Genomic DNA, 11,142 nt, shown 5'->3' on the forward strand with positions numbered 1-11,142 from the left:
CCTATGAAACAGCATACAGAAACCAGGGGAAACACTTGGATGCAAAATAAACTATACTGAAAATAAGAATTAGGAAAAAGATAAATGATGAAGGATGAGAAAATTAGACCTGCAACAGAGACCTAGTGAAGATAATTTTTAGCTTGTGGTTTAATATTTTTAAGGATAATCTAGAGTTCATAACTGCCTTGAGACAGGCTGGTTGTAGGCAGTTTAGGCAGACTCCTAAGACTGGCCTACTTTGGGCAGGTGGTGTTGGAGGAGGCCATTGGGCTGGACAAAGACAAATCCAACCATTTGACTAAAGTGTCTGTGAAGATGTTGAAGTCAGATGCAACAGAGAAAGACCTGTCAAACCTAATCTCAGAAATGGAGATGATGAAGATGATTGGAAAGCACAAGGACACCATCAACCTGCTGGGTCCTGCACACAGGACAGTCCTTCGTACACTCTCATGGAATATGCCTCCAAAGACAACATACAGAAGTCCCTGCAGGCCCAGAGGCCTCCTTACCTGGAGTACTGTTACAATATCAGCCACAATGCAGCAGAGCAACTCTCCTCCAAGGACCTGGTATCCTGTGCCTATCAGGTAGCCTGAGGCATGGAGTACCTTGCCTCCAAGAAGTGCATACACCTAGACCTGGCCACCAGGGAAGTGCTGGTGACAAAGGACAACATGATGAAGTTCTCAGACTTCAGCCTTGCCAGAGATATCACCACATCAGTTACTATATAAAGACAACCAACAGTGGACTGCCTGTGAAGTGGATGGTCTTTAAGGCCATGTTTGACCAGATCTACATCCACCAGAGTGACTTGTTGTCTTTTGAGGTGATCCTGTGCAAAATCTTCACTCTGGAAGCCTCCCATATCCTGGAGTGCCTGTGGAGGTGGTTTTCAAGCTGCTGAAGGAGTCATTTGATGGATAAGCCAATAAGTGCACCAGGGAGTTATACACAATAATGAGGGGTGGCTGGCATGTGGTACCTTCAAGCTGCTGGTAGAAGACCTGGATCATACTGTGGCCTTGACCTCCAACCAGGAGTACCCAGACCTGTCCAATGCCCTGGAACAATACTGTCTATGCTTTCCCAACACCCAAGGCTCCACCTGCTCCTCAGAGAATAATTCCACCTTCTCTCATGTGCCATTGCCCAGGGAGGCCTATCTGCCCTGACACCCCGCCCAGCTTGCCAATGGTGGACTCAAATGACTAGTATCCCTATTACTCCTGTCCAGATTCCATCATAAGCTGTAACCCTTACCCCCCACCCTCCCTGCAAGACTCACTGCCTTCTCCTTTGTCCCTTTCCTACTGGCAGGAGCCAGCTGTCTGCCTGAGGCCTTCACCCCTTGAAGTTCACCTCTCTTCCCCTTCCTCTTCCTCCTCCTTAAAACCTGCTCATGAAAGAAAGGAACAGAGAGGCAGGTACTTGCTCATGGCTACTTCCTTCCCTCCCATATGTTGGACCAAGACCCCTCCCTGGCATCTGGTACTGCCTGGACGTCGAGGTAGTGGGAGATGAGGCATGCCAGTGAAAGCTGCCAGTGCTTTCCTCTTTTGGTTGTCTGCTTAGCATAACATGTAAGACTGAGTTCTGGTGGCAGGGACCTAGTCCTTGGGGCTATAGCACTAGCGAGGGGAGGTCAACTGCTCTGGGCCTTGGCTAAGAGCAACCCCTGCTCCAGAGATATGGTGCCAAGGGCTTATTAATTTTCATACTAATTTGCTTTACTGACCGAATACCTGGTATCAAAAGATGGGAAGGGAAAGACTGGAAGCAGTGTTGTGAGCAGGCGTTCCAGCCCCAAACTATGAAGAAAACACAAAGTGTATAAATCTGAGTAAGTATATATTTACACACCTTTTTAAATAGGTTGTTATCAAAGATTTAATCAATGGGTAATATGCTCCCGTGGCTGGGAATCATCATTGCCATATATTAAAAACAAAGAAAAGAGGTGTCTGGGTGGCTTCCTCCATAAGTGTCCCTTCTTTTCAGGTCATGATCTGAGGGCCCTGGGATGGAGCACCACATCAGGCTCTCTGCTCAGTGGGAAACCTGCTTCTCCTTTTCCCTCTGCCCTGCTTATAGTTCCCTTCCTGTCTCTCTGTCTGTCAAATAAATAAAATATTTTAAAAAAAGAAAGAAACAAAATGTTTTTGAAAGGTCTTTTTTTTTTTTTTAATTTTCTAGGGGTGCCTGGATGACTCAGTTGTTTAAGCAGATGTTTGCCTTTGGCTGAGGTCATGATTCAAGTGTACAGGGATCCAGCCCTGCATGGGACTACTTGCACCCCAAGGAGCTTGCTTCTTCCTCTCCCTTTGCACATGATTACCCCTGCTTGTAAGTTTCCAAATATAAAAGCCAGAGTTTTACAATGACTTCTAAGCTTTTATATGATCTAGCCACTCATTTAACCTCTGTGACCTCTTTCCCTGCTACTCTTCAGTCACTCACAGTGGCCTCCTTGCTATTCCTAAGATATGCCAGGCACGATCCAAGCTTATGGCCTTCAAGATAGCCAATTCCTTTGTCTGGAGTGACGTTATTGCTGATAGTTCTGGGCAAATTCATCAGCTTTCCATACCTTTGTTCAATTGTTAGCCTCATTATAACTACCTTGATCTTCCTATTAAAAATTTTAACTCCCCATTCCCTGCCTAGCAACCTTGATTTTTCTCACCCTGATTTAATTTTTCTTTTTCCCCATTGTACTCATCATTTTTGAATGCACTATGCAATTTTTATTAAGGTTTATAGCTTTTAATTGTCTCACCCATTAAAATAAAAGTTCTACAAAGCCAGGTATTTCATTTAGCAGTGTAGTCTAAAGTAACATCTGCCATATAATAGGTTTAATAGACAATTGGTAAATTTCAGAATAAATTAATGTTGAGAGTATACTGAATTTCATACATCATTTCAATATTTTTTCCAAACAATAAACTATGTAAAACATACCTTAAATTTACTTTCAAAATATTTTATAGCATATAATGAAAAATATACATAAGCCTTAAAGAAACAATCATATAAATAACCATTTCATACCTACTTAAATATTGCATAATACCACACTCCTAGATCCTCTCTCAATGCTCTAAAATAGCCCTTCAAAGGAAATACATTTTTAAAAATAACAGATTTTTTGGCAAATAATTTAATAAAATAAAAGTTTCATTCATCTATGTAGATCATAATAAATGTTTTTAATAAGCATGAAATTATAACTCTGAAGTGTGCTAAAATGAAACCACCTGCTAAGGGTGAGAGAACAAAAATAAACATCATTTTTCCAAATAAGAGGAATTTTTTACCTTTGAATCAAAGCATGTGGATATGTTCAAACTGGCAATAAAGGAATATGGAAACACAAACCATAGAAAGTCATACTTTAGATTTCTAAAAGACTTCAAAGTGAAGAGTATACATTTTTTAAATGCTACATAATGCTACATAATGACAAGATGACAGGTTGTGACAAATAGCATTTTAAAAGCTCTACTCATAATGGAACGGAAGGTGTCATTTCCCTATAATTTTATATATGTCATTAATTTACTATATCTGGATACAACATATTATCAAACAGATGTTCATCAAAGACTAAATAATTTTTAATGGAACATAATATTTTGAACCTACATCTATTAATCATTTTTTCGATCTAACATTTACAGTCTTGCTAAACAATTTATCAATTGTCGACAAAATTAAAAAAAATAGGATAAAAAGTCGTGTTTGGAAAAGTAGACTTTTTTCAAATTTGCATTTAAATGAAAATATTTGCTGATATTTTTAAAACTTTAAATGTAATTTTATATATATCAGACCAATCAGATGATATAAAATTTTTGGAGAAAATATGACATATTTTTTGATCTTGGTTGAAGGTATTTTTTTTTAAAGATTTTATTTATTTATCAGAGTGGGGGGTTGGAGAGAGAGCACAGGCAGAGGCAGAGGGAGAAGCAGGCTCCCTGCCAAGCAAGGAGCCCGACATGGGACTCGATCCCAGGATGCTGGGATCATGACCTGAGCCGAAGACAGCTGCTTAACCAACTGAGCCACCCAGGCGTCCCTTGGTTGAAGGTGTTAATAAAGAGCCACTGTTTGTATTATTTCTATTGTGATATCTTAGTTAATAAACATGAATCACTGGTATAAAATATGTTTTTTTAAAAATTTTATTTATTTATTTGACAGAGATCACAGGAAGGCAGAGAGGCAGGCAGAGAGAGAGGAATGGAAGCAGGCTCCCTCCTCAGAAGAGAGCCCACTGTGGGACTCAATCCCAGGAACCTGGAATCATAACCTGAGCCGAAGGCAGAGATTTTAACCCACTGAGCCATCCAGGCGCTCTAAAATATGTTTTTTTAATATAGAATTATAGTTCTTGCAAAAATATGGAACTAGCTGAAACTGAATGCCTCCTTCAAAGTCAGCTCTGGAGAAATTATGCAAGTGTAATATAGAACTATTTCAGATATTAACCAAAAACAAAGAAATGATGATAAATTCCTTAAAAGACTCAAAGATGCTCTTGACTGGTATGTTTCAAGCTCTATTCCTGGTTTGAGGACAGGTTTTAACAGGCCTGTCACTGTAGAAATCAGCTGGATGTTTAAAGGCTATCAGAACTGTGCAAAAACCTTGAAGGGGTAAAGACTTGAAGATTCTTTAGAGAGATTAACTCCCTAAGGCATTATTCCTCCACACATTTTCCTCCAAACAATTAAGGCTGATGGATGAGGGGAAACTGAGTGGCTCTCTCATCACGTGGGTGGTGGGTTAAGCCTCTGCCTTCATCTCAAGTCATGGTCTCTGGGTCCTGGGATCCAGCCCCACATCGGGCTCTGCTCAAAAGGAAGCCTGCTTCCCTCCCTGCTTGCCTGCCTCTCTGCTTACTTGTAATCTCTCTCTCTCTCTCTCTCTCTCTCTCTGTGTCCAATAAATAAATAAAATCTTAAAAAAGGCTGATGGATGATAAATTATGAAAACTGCTCCCTCCAAATGATGCTTATTCATAAGGATTTAAGAATTTAAAATTGTAAGAATTTAAAATTGAAACTTGATCGTAGGATTTATCTTATAGAATAACATCAAGTGAAGGCAGTTATTATTAGTTCTGAGGTATTTGTGATTCTGAATTCTTGGCCTCTTTGGTAAATTTATTTTTAAATTCTCCCATGGAGTGGTGATTGGCCTTCAGTCTTTCATTGATGTACATCATTGGGTCAAATGAGATGTGTGTGCCCAGAACTATTTATAATCTTCTTTGTATTTCACTGGAGATGGCATTTCTGAGTTTTGTTCAGTTGAATTTGGACAGATGTTTTAATAGTCACTTCTAGAGTTGGCCCTGGAGAATATCTTCCTTTTTTTTTTTCTCTTCCCGATTCTCTGAAAAACCCTGACTAAATCACATTATCACAGTGATATCACAATTCAAGTTTTTCCAAACACTATAGCTGCAAAATAGAAGGAAGCTACTCAGACTGTAATGCTATTGTGAATGATTGAGAAAGAAAACATTATTATAATTAAGCTACCAGGTTTCAATGTATTTTATTGTTGCTTAGAAAATCCTAGCATACCCAGAATTTAAGAGATTTGATGATCCTAAGAGGAGCTGAACTCATGGACCAAAATAACTATGCACATAAAAGGTACAATTACTTACCAGAAAATATGATGTGGTTAACTTTATATGGCAATCGAAATGTTATTGGAACAGGAATTTAAAAAATAGCTTAGGGGCGCCTAGGTGGCTCAGTGGATTAAGCCACTGCCTTCAGCCCAGGTCATGATCTCAGGGTCCAGGGATCAAGTCCTGCATCAGGCTCTCTGCTCAGCAGGGAGTCTGCTTCTCTCTCTCTCTCTCTCTGTCTCTCTCTGCCTGCCCTCTGTCTACTTGTGATCTCTCTCTGTCAAATAAATAAATAAATAAAATTAAAAAAAAAGAATGACTTTTCTTTTAAAAAATAGATTAAAAGGGACACCTGGGTGGCTCAGTGGGTTAAGCCGCTGCCTTCGGTTCAAGTCATGATCTCAGGGTCCGGGAATCAAACCCCACATCAGGCTTTCTGCTCAGCAGGTAGCCTGCTTCCCTTCCTCTCTCTCTGCCCGCCTATCTGCCTACTTGTGATTTCTCACTGTCAAATATATAAATAAAATATTTTAAAAAATAGCTTAAAAGTATATGATAAAATAATGATATAAATATACAAACAAAAGAAAGATACTATACTGTGAATATAAATTAAGTGAAAATTGTTGAAATAAAGAATACAGTAAAAGGAGACTAAGATGAATATAGCTGTAAAATGAATAAGTGAGTTGGAAAAAACAAACAATCAAATTAATGACTTCTGCCCAAATGCAGCAGAAGAGAAAAAAAATAAAGAAAATATCTAAATAAGTAGTGAGATAAATTTTGGAGAATTAAAGAAAGATAAAAGATACCAGACTTAAAATGATGCCAAACATGAGAAATCAGAAACCAAACAAAACAAAAACCACACACACACACAACCACTCATATAGGGTGCCTGGGTGGCTCAATGGGTTAAGCCGCTGCCTTCGGCTCAGGTCATGATCTCAGGGTCCTGGGATCGAGTCCCGCATGGGGCGCTCTGCTCGGCGGGGAGCCTGCTTCCTCCTCTCTCTCTCTCTGCCTGCCTCTCCAACTACTTGTGATTTCTCTCTGTCAAATAAATAAATAAAATCTTTAAAAAAACACTCATATATATTATGGTGAGTTTTAAGAATATCAAAAACAGAGAAGAGCATAAATGATGCCCAAGAGAAGAACAGATCACCTAAAATGTACAAGAATAATACTGACAGCACAATTCTCAATAGTAATAGCATATAAAGGAGACAGCTGGGTGTTTGTATAGATGGAAAAGATATTTGAAACTAGATATTATACATCAAGCCAAATTTTTGATTAAATGTGAGAGCACAGTAAAAATACAATGAAGCATGTTAGGTCTTAGAACATTTATCACACAGAGACACACATTTTAGAAAACTTCCTTGGAGGACAGCTCAATTTAGATAGAGAAAACAGAATTATGTACTCAAAGGCACATTTTGAAGGAAGGATTGAATATAGTCTGCACTGCAAATATTCTTTAATAGTATGTTCTGAATTTCCTAAATTTAAGAAGTATTTGTTCAAATATTTATCTTTAAATAAACCCTAGGAGACTTTTTCTTGGATTCTGGAAAATCAGTCCATTTGGATACAAATCTTTTTGTCGCTGATGGAAATTTTGATAGCCCTTAACTGTGGAATGCCTAATGTATTGTTACAGCAATTGTGATTTGCCAATACATGGGTGATGTGTGTGTGTTGTGTGTGTTTATTTTTATTTTTGATGGTTTTACTCTTCTATGAGATTTTTAAGTAGACATAATTTTAATAAATTATGATTTGTTGAAATTTATCTGAGGTTATATATAATAAAATGAAATTTGTGTGAACTGAAGAAGTGCGTCTCCATTTTTTTTTAAGAGTAGACTAGTCTTTAAAAATTGTCCAAAGAAGTACAGTATATTCATTATTAAATTTGATAATATACAATAAAGTATTTATGGTCATATGGAACCATATCAAATTCTACTATTAATTCATATTAATAATTACCATAAGAGGAAAAAGGGATATTTTTCAAAATGAAAATTAGTGTATTTCTCAAAATATGATATAGTGTTATTCACTGAACAGAGGGAACAAATGTCAAAGTTTAACACAGTGTACAGAATGTTTTAACATAAATTGAAATTTAAATCTGACCAAATTTCACAGTTTTAAGTAAAATGATAGCACTTTATATCCTTGAAAAGTGGTAAGTGACCCAAAACATTGCTTAGAAAAACAAATTTAACACTACACTAGTCTGAGATGGTTAAGGGATGGTACAACTTGCCATTGTGTATCATCAAATGGTATATCTTTTTCTTTTGGTCTTGTCATTATATTGTATTTTAGCCATTCTGATAAGTGTGTAGTGATATCTCAGTGTCATTTTAATTGCATTTCCTTGATGTCTAATTATGTCAAATTATATTATTTGGATGTTTAATGTTCTGAGCTTTCTCAGTTCAAGACCATGAAGCCACTTAGGAAAAATACAGTTGCAGATGCACTCATAGACCAACTCTTATTTAGAAATAAGAACAAACATTACTACCCATTCCAACAAAAAATAGCTTTGTTATGCAGTAGGGATTTTATAAATTACCTGACACAACTTATATAGTAGAGATGAAATGGGACAGGCGGCTTCTTGCAGCTATATACAACATCATTTTAATTTCAATTTTCAGTATAATTTCTCCAAGGTATACACAGAATATATATTTAATGTAAATTGTGAACATTTTAAACTCTGTATATGGAAATTGATCAATTTTAAGTTTATAACAATCGAAATTAACGGAAGTTTATTTTAAATTAGTTAGCTTTCTCTGCATTGCAAGACAGAATAAACAAGAATTGGTAAGAAAAAAATAATCTCTGTAAAATTACCAGAGGTGCATTATAAAGTGTTCGGTAACAGATCAAACTCACAATTTGGATTGAATGGCAAGGGATTTTTAACATCTGGAACTCATTATCAATTTTTTTTTCTTCATTGTGTCTTAATAAATTACTGTGTTCATTTGCATGGAAGTGAAGAAAAATGCATGACATTTCATCTCAACACTAACACTTTTAACTGGCAACTCTGAATGTACTTTAGAGCAGTGTAACAAAGTAAAGATCAATGATGTTTCATGAAATATTTGTTATAATTCTCAAGGAGATAGGGAGTTTGTGCAAAAATGCAAATCACTTTGCGACTAAACACATTGTTTATTTCAGCTAATTTTAAGAAAATATGCTAAGACTCTCTCAAAAAAGGAAGCAATGATTTAGGTTTTCCTTCAAACTCCTTATCTAATCCTGAGCCAACAGCACATAGTTCAAAGAGCAACTAATTTGAGCAGCTCCAATTTACACGTTTCCTAACAAAGCTTAATTTAGTGGAATTTCTGTCCAATTATGTTCATTTGATGTAGTGAAAGACAAACATTCAAAAACATCATCCTTAATTTATATAGAATGCCAAACTCTGCATTTTCTGAATGACGCCCAGGAAAGCATTTTCAAAAACAAACAAACAAACAATGCCAGAACCACTATTAGGTCATCTCTAGGCAGAAAGTGACTCAGAGCCTACATTACTCTCTCCCTGAAAGTATACTGTAGGCACTGAAACTACTACCCTGAGTCTGTGCTATCAAATTCCTTAAGTTAGAAAGTTTTAAAACCAGTCTGTGTGGGAGTATTTCATTTACAGATAGAGACTTGGTTGTCTATACATTTTCATACTTGATTTTTATGGTGTAATAACTATGTTTTAAAATTCATGGTGGTTTTGAATACTGTTGGATAATTGTGCTAAAATGGTATATCCATTCCTCCTAGGAAACAGAAATTATAGAAAGGTAGTGTTTTTCAGATCTGACGTCTTTGAGTCATTGCAGTTTCAGTATAAATGCAATAGGAAAAGTGACATTCATGTTTATGATATTTTCTATACATAAATTAGAATGTACTGGAGGCCTGATATAAAGTGGGATGACTAAACTTCAGTAAGATCTTGTTTTCAATTCAAAATAAATTTTAAATTGAATTATGCACCTCTAAGTTCAGAGACAATAAACATTGACCAACACAATTAATAAGTTCTATTTCTTGAAATTTCGGGAACATTGATAGTCTCACCTACTGGATGGACAACAGCTAAAATTTTTGGTCACGGATTCTTGCTAAAATATCACTTTCCCCCAAAAAATTAATGTTATGAATTTTCACTGATTGTTATTGATCTTGAAGAATATAACAACCACGATAAAAAGAGTAGGAAAAACATGATATCTCATCTGTAAGGGCATGTGGAAAGTAGGAAATGCTAATAAAAATAACTACCATTATTTCCCAAGTTAACATAATATAACAGAACAAAAATATTTCATAATAATATTTTCTAGGCTCTTTCTGATAACTCTTTTCTACATTCAAATTTAAAGGTTGAGGCATGTGATGTATATTACACAAAACCATCCCAAGGAATTCATTTAAAAAAAAATTCTTAATAAAGGACAAATCCAAAGGAATTTCTTTTCTAATTTAATTAACAAATTATAAATCGACTTACCTATTTCATCACAGTGTATCAGGCACCAATAATATTTTTAATCATCATACCTGATGCAATAGTTGCCATCTTTCAGACATACTGATCACGAACAAGCAAATAAACAAGAGCACTGTAGCTTAAGATCTACCTGCATAAATATAGGACTACTTCAGACAATCTCTTCACCACAACATAGCAATGAATAGAAATCCTACATGCACTGTAATGGACATACAGATGAGATAGAAGGGGATGGGTGTTAATATATGCAGAATCTTTAATAATTACATTGTAAAACACAATATGGAAAAGAAGAATACAATTTTAGAAATACCCAGGTCACCATCATTGTTTTATTTTTATAAGTTTAGATAAGGAGTTTAGTAAATAATGCATGACTATTCAACTTCTTATATTTTGAAAATTTTAGCAAAAGTAACAAAACTAGCAACTAGAAAATTGTATCTATCTGCAAAATACAGCTTTGCCAGCATGGTAGAGGAAAAGCAAAACAAAATAAGTAAGAAAAGTTTAACATTTCACAAGAGTTTTACTTTTATTTTTAATTTATTATTTTTTATTTTTCACTTATTATTTACTTCTATTTTCTACTTTATTTTAATGAAAATGTCATGACCATAACATAAGAGCCGAATTAAACGTAACATGAGAAATTATTCTTTCATAATTTATAATAAAGCAGCTTGGTGATTACTTCAAAAATTATATTACAAACTTAAGTGTTCTTGCAGTAAGTATCACTTCATAAATAAATAAGTCACGAGTCATAAACTAATGATGATTCTAAATGTTATTTAGAGAGACATTCTGTTCTTAAAATATTTCAAATATTCTACACAAGGCAAAGTGGATCCAAGTAATCTGTAGGCAAAATAAGATTTTAGAGAAGTATATATTTCCAACAGTATTTATAAAA

Source organism: Mustela lutreola, chromosome 11 (assembly GCF_030435805.1).
Source record: "Mustela lutreola isolate mMusLut2 chromosome 11, mMusLut2.pri, whole genome shotgun sequence".
NCBI lineage: Eukaryota > Metazoa > Chordata > Mammalia > Carnivora > Mustelidae > Mustela > Mustela lutreola.